Source organism: Castor canadensis, chromosome 9 (assembly GCF_047511655.1).
Source record: "Castor canadensis chromosome 9, mCasCan1.hap1v2, whole genome shotgun sequence".
Classification (NCBI taxonomy): Eukaryota; Metazoa; Chordata; class Mammalia; order Rodentia; family Castoridae; genus Castor; species Castor canadensis.
Window position 1 is genome coordinate 117,355,037 of NC_133394.1, and position 13,124 is coordinate 117,368,160.

General features: G+C 35.1%; 1 protein-coding gene across 6 annotated transcripts in view; it reads left to right on the forward strand.

Annotated features, from left to right (window-relative positions):
• Gabra2 (gamma-aminobutyric acid type A receptor subunit alpha2) overlaps positions 1–13,124 on the forward strand; it is a 166,268-nt gene that overhangs the window by 56,942 nt on the left and 96,202 nt on the right. The gene's annotated exons all lie outside the window — the stretch shown is intronic.

Sequence of the window (13,124 nt, forward strand, 5' to 3'; positions counted from 1 at the left end):
TCCTCCTCCTCTTCGCTAAGTAATTATGATGATCCAGGTACTACTGTGTGTTTCATATATTAACCTCTGCAATCTTCACACTAGTCTTATGTCATAGGACTATTTTAGTGTTATGAATGAAAACTCAGTGAATGCATTTTCAAATGTCTGTTCACTGTGCATCTCCAGACTCTAGAGCACTGTGTTTCACACTGTAGATGCTCATTAAATATTATTTGAATACTAATTCCTCATGATTGAGGAAACTGAGGCAATATTTTATGCTTAAGTTTATGTAAGTAGTAAGAGACAGAATTTAGATTCCAATTGAAGTCTTTTTACTCCATATAGACTTAATCTATGGAGCATACTGGGTGAAAAGCCTGCATAATTGCTCTTCTCTCACTGTTGAGGGTCTATGGAGCCTATAACATGATCTCATTATTTATCTTCTAAATCCCAATCCAAATAAAGAATAGACATAGAAAAGAGATTTATGGAGATCAGAATATTATCTTTATTTCTGACAATGCCAGATTGGAGAATGTAGTTAAACTATGTGGTCATGGTTAGGCTTTCATACCTTACCCCAAGGATTACTGGGGGTTGCAATAGACACACCTACCTTAAATTACTGTTTCATGTGCAGAATCCTAATAATGCAGTCAGAGATAATAATGCAGCCAGAAGGGGATGCTCTTTCAAACATGCTTCTAGATGCCAGGCCTATGCTGACTTTGTGTGTTTATTTCAGGAAGTGAGAAGAGAACAAGATACAGTTCTCTTGAGCTCTGAGATCCTAAGCATCGTAGAAACAGCAAAGCTGACTATATTCAGTTTCTTCTTCCAATCTCACTTGTCATAAAAGTCACCACTCCTCTCTCAGTGGAAGTAGAAATAGGAAGTGAGTGGCACTGGAAGTGTTTCTTTGATAATGGTCCCTCAAGGGAGAGAAATATCCATGAACACATGAGGCATAGGGAAAAAGTAACCCTTCTAATGCTAGGCTATTCCTCCACAGGGCAGAAGCTTTGTCTTGCTCCTTCTGCTCATCTCAAAAAATAGAATATGCTAATCTTGAAACCATAGGTATAGTTCCTGATTGTCCTATAACAATCTCTGCAGAACCCTTGTTCATGGGAATCTTCAAAGTTATTTTTGTAGTGGGGTTCTAAGTTCCCCAAACCACAGTTAGTCTGATACAGCTGCCATGTAATTGCTTAATAGACATCAAGAAGAGGAACTGGTTAAATCCCATAACTTTTGGGAGTTGAAGAGCAGTGGTTGCTTTGTGCTCAGTGAGTTTGCTCTATCTGTGGATAAGGACAGGTATTTTTCCTTTCTGGGCAACAGTTTGTGAAGACTTCACTGAAAAGGTCCTTGAATGGGAGGTTGAAGGTAAAACATGAAGTCAACAAGTAAATTTGCTTTGGTACCCCCATAGAGCAGGACTGGACAGAAGGATTAGAAGCCTTGGAGAAGAGATTCTAAACAGGACTAAAGAAAGCTGATTGTGATTTTTCAGAGAACTTCAGAATTAGTAAAATCTTCTGAGCTGAGCAGTGCTTGAAGAAATTGATTTTAAGAGTTTAAGGGTAAAATTGAAAGGATATGACATTATTTCTTGAGGATTAACGTGAGCAAGGCCACTGAGGACCATGCTCCAAGTGATGATTAACAGGGTATGATTGTTGGCACTTTCTGTGAAGCAAGAAATGTCACATTTCAGCCATTTCAGTGAAGAGGGAGATGAGGTCACATGCTTCTTGCAATACAGAATAAATTGGTGCCATTATTTAATTAGAAAAAATGGAAAATTTAAATAAAACTGTTTAAAGCATGGTTTGTTTCAAATAGTATAATAATCTTAGAAAGAGCCTTAAAGGGTCTTCCTTTTGAACTGCCATTTTAGTTAACCTAGTTATTTCTTTCTTAAAATAATGTAGAAAATTTAAGTAAATAAAAGCAAGCTGGGAAACCTGTAGCAGATTGAGCTGTGATGTATTTTTTCCCAGAAGAGCTGTTGTAATGCTGGGCCTAGCATAGCCCTGGTCATTTGGAGCTTCTGTGTCAAGAGAATATTTAGCAGAGGAAGAATCCTTAGATCCTACATATCTACAGCTACAGGTAGCTGAATGAATTCACTTAGATCCTACATATCTACAGCTACAGGTAGCTGAATGAATTCACTTAGATCCTACATATCTACAGCTACAGGTAGCTGAATGAATTCACTTAGATCCTACATATCTACAGCTACAGGTAGCTGAATGAATTCACTTAGTAAATACTTTGTACACATTGCAAATCTTCTCTTGTTTTCGTTAATTTAATAATAACTTTGATTTAAAAAGAAATTTGAGAATCCATTTAAAGGAAGTTATTTGCAGTTAAAGGGTCTACTGGTGGGAAAATGGAGCATAGCCTGACCCCAAAGGATGTATTATCTCTTCTCTGAGCTTTCAAAGGATGGGACAACTGCTGTTTAAGACACCATTTAGAAAGACAATCTGTTGGAGTATTTTTAAAGCATGATAACTGTTTAATCCTAAAAAATATTATTGGCACATTGAAATGCTTAAAGTGTATAACTGCTTATATATTCCTCTGTGATTATCCCACAAGACATGGACAATTTCAGCTATAAGGACTATTCGGGTTAAGAAAATACTGGCAACAAAGAAAGGAAGAACTCAGGATCAAAGCATTTAATATAAATTGCCAGCACTGATATGACTCATCAGCCAAATGAGAACGAAAGTGAAGTGTTGGCGTGGGTGGAGGATGCCTCAGCAGGGAGTAGACTGGGATATTTTTATCAAAATGCACATATTAAGAGTCTCAGTTCATGACTGCCTGTGAGGTCTGTATAAACTGAGTTAGTGTGTATAATTATATCCAGGTCTCTCTCCTATGGAAGCTTAGAATCTAAGACACAGATGGAGGCAGGCATGACACAGATGGGGACAAATTCCCATCCCACTGCATAAAAACTTCAAACTTGAAATAAGGTAATGTATACAAGAAAATGGGCAAGTGCATACAGTGCCACCTTGAGCAAGGGAAGTTAGACACCCATGGTTCATGAAGGCGGGGCTCAGTGCTATTCTGGAGACCATCACTGATTTCAAGGGGAACCAATGAAAGTTTCTGAGGATCAGCAAGTTGGTTGGCTTACATGATTCCAAACCAAAACTTCGAATGATTAAAAAGGTTACCTCATTGATTATAATACACTGAAATTTGGGGTTTGGAAGTTAGAGTTTAAAAACAGAGGTCAAGTCTTAGAGCTGCTTAGGAAAAATCGCTAGGGAAGAACTGAGAGTCATGATGAAATAAAAGGACATAAAATTAGAATTCACCCATGTTCCCTGTTTTTCTTGCCTTTCTGTGTAAAAATTATGAGCCAGTGTCTTGTTGTGAATTTTTTTCTAAATTAAGATTACACTTTGGAATAGCGTAACTCTTGATAATTACTTTCTGCTTCCCAGTCCAGAAAGCTTAAATTCTTTCCTAACCATAACCAAGACCCATGATTATGCAAAAGTGTGTATGAAACAAGTTGCTACTTTCAACATGTCACTGTAGTTAACAACTAAGCTTTGGAGTTGGATAGGAGTTTAATCCTGGCTCTGTCACTTACTTGCTGTGTAACCTAGAACAAGTAAAAAAATTATCAATTTCTGCAGTTCTAAAGAAGAGTGATATCTATCTCTCAGAGTATATGAGAGGCGAGAAGAGAATGTATACAAAATACTTACCAGAGAACTGGCATGTAATATCTACTCAGTAAAAGATAGTTTCCTGTTCAGTTTTTTCATTCACTTAGTTATTTAACATTTTTTGAAAGCCATGTATATGTCAGCAATTGTTTTAATCATTAAAATCTGTTTGTGGACAAAAGAATGTTCTATCACCGTGATGGAGCAGAACAATGAACATAGTGAGGAGATAAAATACATAGTTGTGAGTAAGTGATCGATGCTGTGAAGAAAATAAAAATAAAAAAAGTAAAACAGATATGAGTAGTGAGAAGATTTTGAATAAGATGTATATTTTCAGTTTACATGGGGCTGTAGTATTAGTCTCATTGAGACACTGACATCTTGGCAAAGACAAGAAGTTTGAAGAAGTTGCTATGAGAATTGCTGGAATATTTGCATTCTGGGACAGCAGGCAGTGCAGTCAACTCAAACTGTGTATAGTGAGTGTGTGCCTAGAGAAAGGAGGCCAGCATGACAAAAGGTGAGGTTAGCACGAGATGAACTCAGGTACACCATGGAGAGGATGACTCAGATCACTCAAGACTTTGCTGGCCATTACAAGAGCCTTAACTTTTACTTCTGAGTGAAATGGGGAATTGTGGCAGATGGAATTTTGAATAGAGGCATGATCTGATTTGATTTTGTTATGTTTTGGGAGACCCACTTTATATACTATAAGAGTAGGTTGCTCCAAGATGGAGGTGAAAGCTGGGAGACCAGTTAAGGAGGCATTGCAGTGTACTGCAGTGAGAGACAATGGTAGCTTGCAACAGTGTGGTAGCAGTAGAATTCTGGAGGTATGGTATGGTTCTTGATTTTTTTTATTGTTGTTCTGGGTGGGGATACATTGTAGCATTTACAAATGTTCTTACAGTATAGCAAATATGTCATACTTGAATTCACCCCATTCACCATTCTCCTTTATCTTTCCCTTCCCCAACTCCTGGATTAGTTTCAACAGATGTCACTTTATTTACGTACACGTATACAGAGTATTTGTACCACATTCACTCCCTCTCTGCTCCCGCTGGTATCAATTCCCCAGGCAGAGCCTGTTCCATTCTCTTGTTCTCCAATTTTGTGTAAGAGAAAAAGATAAAAAATGACATTTTTGCTTGTTTAAGATAGCTACACAGAGCGTTTCCTTGTGGCACTTCCATGTATGTATGTATTATAGCCCAATTTGTTTCATCTCCTCTATTTTTCTTCTTTCTACCTTAGTCCCTGTCTTACGGTAGTTTCAATTGGTTTAATGAAAAGGCCAACCTGTTCCTGGTGGATTTGATACACATGTATGTGAAAGAGGAAAGTCAAAGATAATTACAGATTTTGGACTAAAAACCTGGAAGGATTATAAAAAATATGATTATTGTTATTCTTAAAATCGTAGCTTTTTGTTTACCACAGTTATAAAAGAACAGTGAACACACTCGTTTTTCCTTATATCCTCCATAGAACTTATTGAGAATTATACATATAAATTTAGTGCAAAATAAATGATAGCTGAACTTTTGAGAAATATGAGGACATTTCTGCTCAGGAAAAATTCTAAAGGCATGGAAAAATAATAAAGCTTTCTGGAGTTAAAAAAAATCTTTTTCTTTGCAGGTTCATCTAAGTCTAGCTCTGCTTATTCATTCCCTATTAAATTTTCTGGTTCAGGCACTTTGTTACAGCCATTCTCCACAATCAATATGGATGGCCATAGCCTTTTTGATTGCAAAAAATGGTCTCTCTTTCTAAGAGCCTTGGTAGTGATGTGGCCTCATTGTTCTCTGGCCACATAGGGACAGTACTCTACAGTCAATGGAAATGAACAATGACTGATTACCTGACTTAATAATCCCCCCAATGTCAGTCTAAAATTTCTCTTCCAAGAGCAAAAATGGATCTCAGTTCTTCTCTTTATGTGGTGATATGTCCTTAGAAACTAAAGGGAACTGCCACAGTGCTTTCAGGAACTGACATTGCATTTCTCTATTGGATTTATATTCTTGTGAACATTTGCAGATGGGATACAAAAAAACTTTCACACTGAGAGGAGAAGCAAACATTATTATTTTGGGGAGGACCAAAGGAAAAATAAATTATGTAGTTTATGTGCTATTTCTGCTTATTTTTTTCTTCATCTGTGAGTCACAAATATAAGCAAAATGCTGAGACTCAACATTTGTAAATAGAGTTCAGAGGCGTAGTGTTAGTTCCTGGCAGGAGCACTGTGGGTGAGGAGTGTCAGGGCACAAATGGAATACAGTCATTTACCTCTAACTGTCTCTGAGATTACAAACAGGATGTGTTTTTATTGCATGACACGTAAAGGTTCTTTTATAGTGATTCTCTACCTTCGTAGCAAAAAGCTCACAGTTCCACGTTCTGAGTTTGGTGAAGGCAAACACGGGGTGAATCTTTTTAATCTATGAGCTGGGATTATATCACCAATGCCTTTAAAACTGCCTGGAGAGCTGAAATAGCAGCTTAAAAGACTACCAGGAATGTCAGGAATGAGCAGGTGTGAGCAGGTGGGAATCATTTCCACAAACCAGCTTGAATATTTATATTAAACTATTTTATATAAGATATGATCATAGCTGAGAAATTAAAAATATGGTTTAGAGTAATACATAGTAAATCCAATATTTTGTTTCAAACATGTCCTGTAATTTTTCCTTGGAAGGTCAGTTTTTCATGCATAAGTCTTGAATGTTATTACTCATTCATATCTTTTCAAATATTCTCACTTAAATTTTTGTTTTTTAAAATTGCATTTCCTATCCTTTTGTTCTCTCTGTAGTACAAATATTTAAAATAAAAGTGTGTTATTCTGAGAAGCATATAGATGTAATTAAAATTTGGGGACAGATTTAGAACAAAGTACAATTCAGTTGTAAATTGCAAAGAATTCTGAGTTTGAGAACTTGCATTAAATTAAAAGTAGCATTTCATGACCAGGTCTAGAGTTAGCCCCCCAAATAATTAGAAAGTCCACTAGAAAATTCTACCATTATTTTAATTTCATAGTTATTTATTCCATCATTTCATTTTTCTCCCATATTCAGTGAATCTTGAAAATCCGTTTTATTACTGATATATACACTCACAGGCACAAACTTTTATTACATCTATTTTCTTAGGATTTTCTCCCCAAGTAATACTCCCAGTCTCCTAGGATTTCATCAGAGGAGCCAATCATAAGTATTAATAATCACTGCAGTTAATAATGCTCTCTCTCTCTCTTCTCTCTCTCTCCCCACCCCTTTTAAGCCTACAACTGTGATATCCTGTAATAAAATGAGTTGAGTTGATTTTTTCTCTTCTTGAAAGTGAAGAAAAAAATAAAATTAAAAAGCATGCATTATATTAGAAGCATGGCCTAAGAAGTCTCTTTCTGGGAAGCTTTTTCTGACTCACCAGTTCTGAGTTCAGAAACATCTCTCCTTAATTATTACCTCTCTCCTACCTCCCCACACTGAACCTTAGCATTTTTGTTTATTTTTGTCATCAGTGCATAAGTTGTGTGCAATTATCTATACGTGTTTCTTTTCCCTCCCAGATAATGGTGGCTTTATACTATGTTCTTTGTCTGTTATCTAACATGTTATCTATTATCTAAGCACAGTACATAGTATAATCTGCATTCAGTAGCTTTTTTTCAAGGGAGAAAAGAAAGGAAAAAGAAAGAAAATTCATTTATCCGTGTCTCTGTGTTTTTCTACATCTAGTATTTGTTGAAAGTTTAGATTTAAGACATATGATGCAAATTTTTTATCTAAATTTGAGTCAGTACAATACCAAAACAAATATATATGTGATGTATATTGATGGTATATAGATAGGCATCTCATCTATCTATCCATCTATCATATATCTATCCATCTATCATCTATCTATCTATCATCTATCTATCGATCTATCTGTCTATCCAACCATCTGTCTATCTATCTAACCATCTATCTATCTATAGGCCATAAGATGGGAAGTTTAAATGGCATTATGTTTTGCACAACTAATACCCATTACTTCACTGTGGGGTTTTAAAAATTATTTCTAGGTTATTATCTTTCCAAAATATATAATGAAAGATGGCTTATGATGGGTTTGTAGTCAGTACATATGGTTTGATTATACTGGTTCTACTCAAGATGCCCATTTTAAACTAAAGTAAAACTCTTGTACTTTTAAATTTTATTTTAGTTTTATTTTTTATTTTGGGAGTGCTAGAGATCAAACACAGGGACTCATTCTACACAAACATTCTACCACTGAGCTGTACTTTCAGCTCCTGGTCATGTTTTTATTGGCATTTTATTACTGTAGTGGTATGAGAACTGAATATGAAATCAGAGAAAAATATTTAAATGTGGCCATATTCCTTACTAGTTGTTGAATTTGGATGATGGATAAAATAAGTATGATAACCCTCAGTTTATACAGTGATCATAGAAAAAATTTGGATAATGTATGTAAATTTGACCTACTTAAGGAAAATAGCAAAATTTTATTAGGTGGTAAATTCCTTTTATTATCTCACATTTGGAATTCTGCAGATATGACAGGTACCAAGGGTTGCAACTTAAGTTTCAAAAAGTTCCTAATTACATATTAGCTATAGAGTAATCACAATATTTTCTAATATGCATAGCTTCAGGAAACAGTATCTAGCAATTTGTGATACAGTTAATTACTTTAGTAGATTTCTTCTTTCTTTTTACACCCCTTTAAGCTAAATTTATTGTTGAGAAGAAAGTGATAGCATCATTAAATTAGAATATCAATAAGCTGTGTGTTGTAAGTATAGTTTCTTTTTGAGACTGATCCAGGGGATTCAGGAAAAGATAGCAACAGCTTGTAATATTGCCAAAAAAGCCCTGAATGCATTTAACTTTGGAATGTTGTAGATGAAAAATGTTGAATTGTTGAATGTGAGAGCTGAAGTCTATTTGAAACAAAGTTAACAATATTAAAATCTATGTTTTTAGCAGTCTATGCCTTTGTTTCTTATAGATGATTACTGTAACTCAGCAATTTTATATCAATAATTTTTATACATGTAATCTATTCCAGATTATTCATGGATATAAAGGTAATACTCTGAGTTATTTCATATTTAAGTGTGACAAGATTTGTATGGTTTTATTCTTGATTATAATATGCTATACAACAAGAAGATCAAACCAAATTTCCCACCTAAAGGCCATGTATCTAAGAAAAACATAGCTACATAATCAAAAACAGTAAGATCTAAAGCAATTTTTCTTAGGTTGTTGCATTGTATAATTCTATGATTATCTGTGATGCTTTGTGATACTTACATAAAATAGAGTGTTGTGAATTTTTGAGCAGAGAATAGAAAGAAGGCCCACTTGGCCTTTTAATAACTTTTTATACATGAAAGTTACAATGCAATTTGATTATTTGCTTGGAACTAACAGAAAGACTAATTAAATATCCCAGAGATTGCAAGTTTAACTTCACAAAGATAGTGCTTTTTGAACTGAATTTTTAAGAACAAAGACTAAATGAGATGACATTTTTAGGGAAGGAAAAGTAAGTAGGAAGACACAAAATAATGGCATGGAGTTTGGTGTGTCTAAGAGACACAGAACAAAAAGGCATTGGATCAGGTTGTGAACATGGACAGACATATCATGAAGAATCTTTGCCATTCTGTGACCTTTAAATAGCTCCTTTTGGCAAAGGACAGTCATTGAGAAAAAACTGACCAAAGAAGAGAGGTATATTTAAGATATATTTAGAAGAGGTATGGTAGGTGGCAATATCAGAAGCAAGAAACCCCCAAAGAAGCCATTCTAGAGACAATGGCCTCCCGTGAGCATGGAGAAGAAAGGAGAATTCAACAAATGTATAGGAAACATGTCTTAAATAACTTGCTGAAAAATTAACAGCTGGAATATGAATCAGAAAATTAGATTATGGGCTGGGGAAGCAGCTCAGTGGTAGAATGCATGTTTAGCATATGCAAGGCCCTGGGTTCAATTTCTAGCAACAAAAGTTAAAAAAAAAAGAAAAGAAAAGAAAGAAAAGTTTGGGATTGAGACTAAAAGTTTGACAACTGCCTTGATGATGGTGGCTTTTACCAAAACTAGACACAGGGGAAGCTGAATTTTAAATACATGAAAGCCATCACATACATGTATAAGTATTTGAAGTTTTCCTTTCTACAGATAGTAAAGAAAGAACAGAGAAGCTATCTTGCAAGGCAAGCAGAAATACTAATATTATATTCAATAGCAGTATCATGCACAGTAATAAAATTTCAATTAACATACTTTAACTTCTGTACCTTTTATAATAAATAAAATTAATATAATAACATTTTGAATTCCTTATATTCGTAACAAATAAGAATTAATTGTGTAGCCTTCTTATACACCGACAATCAACACACTGAGAAAGAAATCAGGAAACAATCCTATTTACAGTAGCCTAAAAAAAAATACCTTGGAATAAATTTAACAAAGGAAACCCAAGACCTTATCAGTAAAAGCTATAAACCACTTAGGAGAGAAATTGAAGAAGATATCAGAAAATAGAAAGATCTCCCATGCTCATGGATTGGTAGAACCAACATTGTGAAAATGGCCATACTACCAAAAGCAATCTACATGTTCAGTGCAATCCCTATCAAAATCCCAATGACGTTCTTCACAGAGCTAGAAAAATCAATCCTAAAATACATATGGAAACATAAACAACCTCAAAACTCAAAGAAATTCTGAGCAAGAAGTCCAATGCTGGAGGTATCACAACTTCCAACTTCCAACTATACTACCTAGCCATAACAATAAAAGCAGCATAGTTTTGGCACAAAAACAGACATGAAGACCAATGGATTAGAATAGAAGATCCAGACATAAATCCATGCAGCTAAAACCAAATGATCTTAAACAAAGGATCCCCAAACACACGATGGAGAAAAGACAGACTCTTCAACAAATGTTGCTGGGAAAACTGGATATACACTTATAGAAGACTGAAACTAGATCCCTTTCTCTCACCCTGTACCAATATCAATTCAAAGTGGATCAAATACCTTAACATAAGGCCTGAAGCTTTGAAAGAGCTACTGGAAGTAGTAGGAAATTCACTGGAACATATGTAACCACAGGGAATGACTTCCTAAATAGAACTCAGAAGGTTCAGCACCTAAGAGAAAGAATGAACTAATAGGACTTCCTCAAACTAAAAAGCTTCTGCACTGTAAAAAAAAAAAGTCACTAGACTTAAGAGACTGCACACAAAATGGGAGAAAACCTTTGCCAGGTTTTCAACTGATAAGGGACTAATATCCAGAATCTACAGGGAACTAAAAAAAAAAAACAAAAAAACTCCACCTCAAGAATCAAAATCCCAATGAAGAAATGGCACACAAATTAAATAGGTAATTCTCAAAGGAAGAGGTACAAATGGCCAATAAATACATGAAGAAGTGTTCACCTTCCCTTGCTATAAAAGAGATAAAAATCAAAACTACACTAAGATTTCACTTCACATGAGTTAGAATGTCCATATTCAAGGGCAAAAAAACAACAAATGTTGGTAAGGATGCAGCAAAACAGAAATCCTTATACATTATTGTGAAATGAAAATTAGCACAACCATTATGGAAAGCAGTATGGAGATTCTTCAAAAAGCTAAAGATAGAACTACCATATGATCCAGTGATACCGCTCCTGGTCATAGACCCAAAGGAACATAAATCAGGATACAATAGAGACACCTGTACACTGATGTTCATCACAGTATTATTTACAATGGCTAAGCTATGGAAACAACCCAGATGTCCTACAACTGATAAATGCATCAAGAAAATGTGGTATGTATACAAAACGGAGTTTTACCCAGCCATAAAACCATGTGGTTTGAAAGTAAATGGATGCAATTGGAGGACATCATGTTAAGTGAAGTAAGCCAGGCTCAGAAAGACAAAGGCCCTATGTTTTTTCTCATATGTGGAAGATAGATCCAAAAGATCATACAAAAATTCATATGTTAAACATGTTTGTAATAGTGATATTACTCTGTGCAATTTGGAGAAGAAGGGAAAGGAAAAGAGAATGATAGAGCATCAACAATACCGTGAATATTTGTGAAGGTAGAGTATAAAAGGATGTGTATTTAAATCTGTGGAGAAATGGGGGATCGGAGATAAAGGGGTAAGGGAGAGTAATGGAAGAAGTTGAATGGACCAAAGTAAAGTATACTCACAGGGGGGATACATTGAGAAACCCCTTTAAACATTGACTTAGATAATAATAATGAAAGACTGAACAATAAAATAGGCTCAGTGTGTGTGGGGTATTTATGGTAGGCAGAGGGTGAGTGAAGAAAACTAAGGTGAGGGAATATGGTTGACGGGCTTCATATACTTATATGAAATAGAACAAAGAAACCTCTTGCAATAGTTTTAAGTGTGGCAAGGAGGCAGTCAATGGGAAGAGACAGTGGGGGTGACCTAACCAAATGTACATATAAGCCTATTTGGAATTTTCACAATGAATCCCCCCTGTACAACAAATATAAACTAATTTAAAAAAGAATTGTGTTTCTTGGTGCATTAAGAATCTTTAATATATTTTGACTTGTAGAAATTTCATTATCTTAAAAAGGATATTATTTTATATTATTACATTATTATATGTTGACTATCAGAATTATTTTCATTAGTTTGAATATTGGGAATGAGACATAATTTTTTATTAACATAGCTTTTATTTTAAAAACTGTAACATGGCTATTAAGCTGTATCTATAGGAACAAAATGAGATCTCAGGATTGAGACTATAAACTGCAAATTACTAACAAACCCAGTTGTATTTATCTACAGTGACAAGGGCTGTGAACTTTGGACTTTTAGTGTTCTAGAAAAGCCCATATGCTGTGGATGACATCTTTAACAACTTGGAGTGGCAGCATCACTAGAGTCTCTTTCTAGAGGAATCTAGCTTGTAACTTTCACTTCTTTCCCTTGTCAAAGCTCTAAACTGAGCAAGCAGCAATTGCTTGATGAAACAATACCTTGAGGAATGTAAACAGCTGATGGTACCATGTATAGCTTCCCTTTGGAAGTATTGTCTCCCTTGTCTGGCAGGCTGGGAATGTCTCTGTTGTACTTAGTAAGCCCTTGATAGACATTTGCTAATTGAACAAAGTGGTCCAACTAAACTGATGCAAAGCCTGTGCCCTCAGTTTCCTCTTCCCTGTCCCAGTGGATTTCCTCCATTAGTGCTTTGGAGGGGAGGTGTTTCTTCAGCTCCCTCATAAGAGTAAGCTGAATAATTACATATGATTCATACTTAGGTTATGGTTCTAAGATCCAGAAATACATTTTGGAGATATACAGACTTTGTAATGATTTCAAAG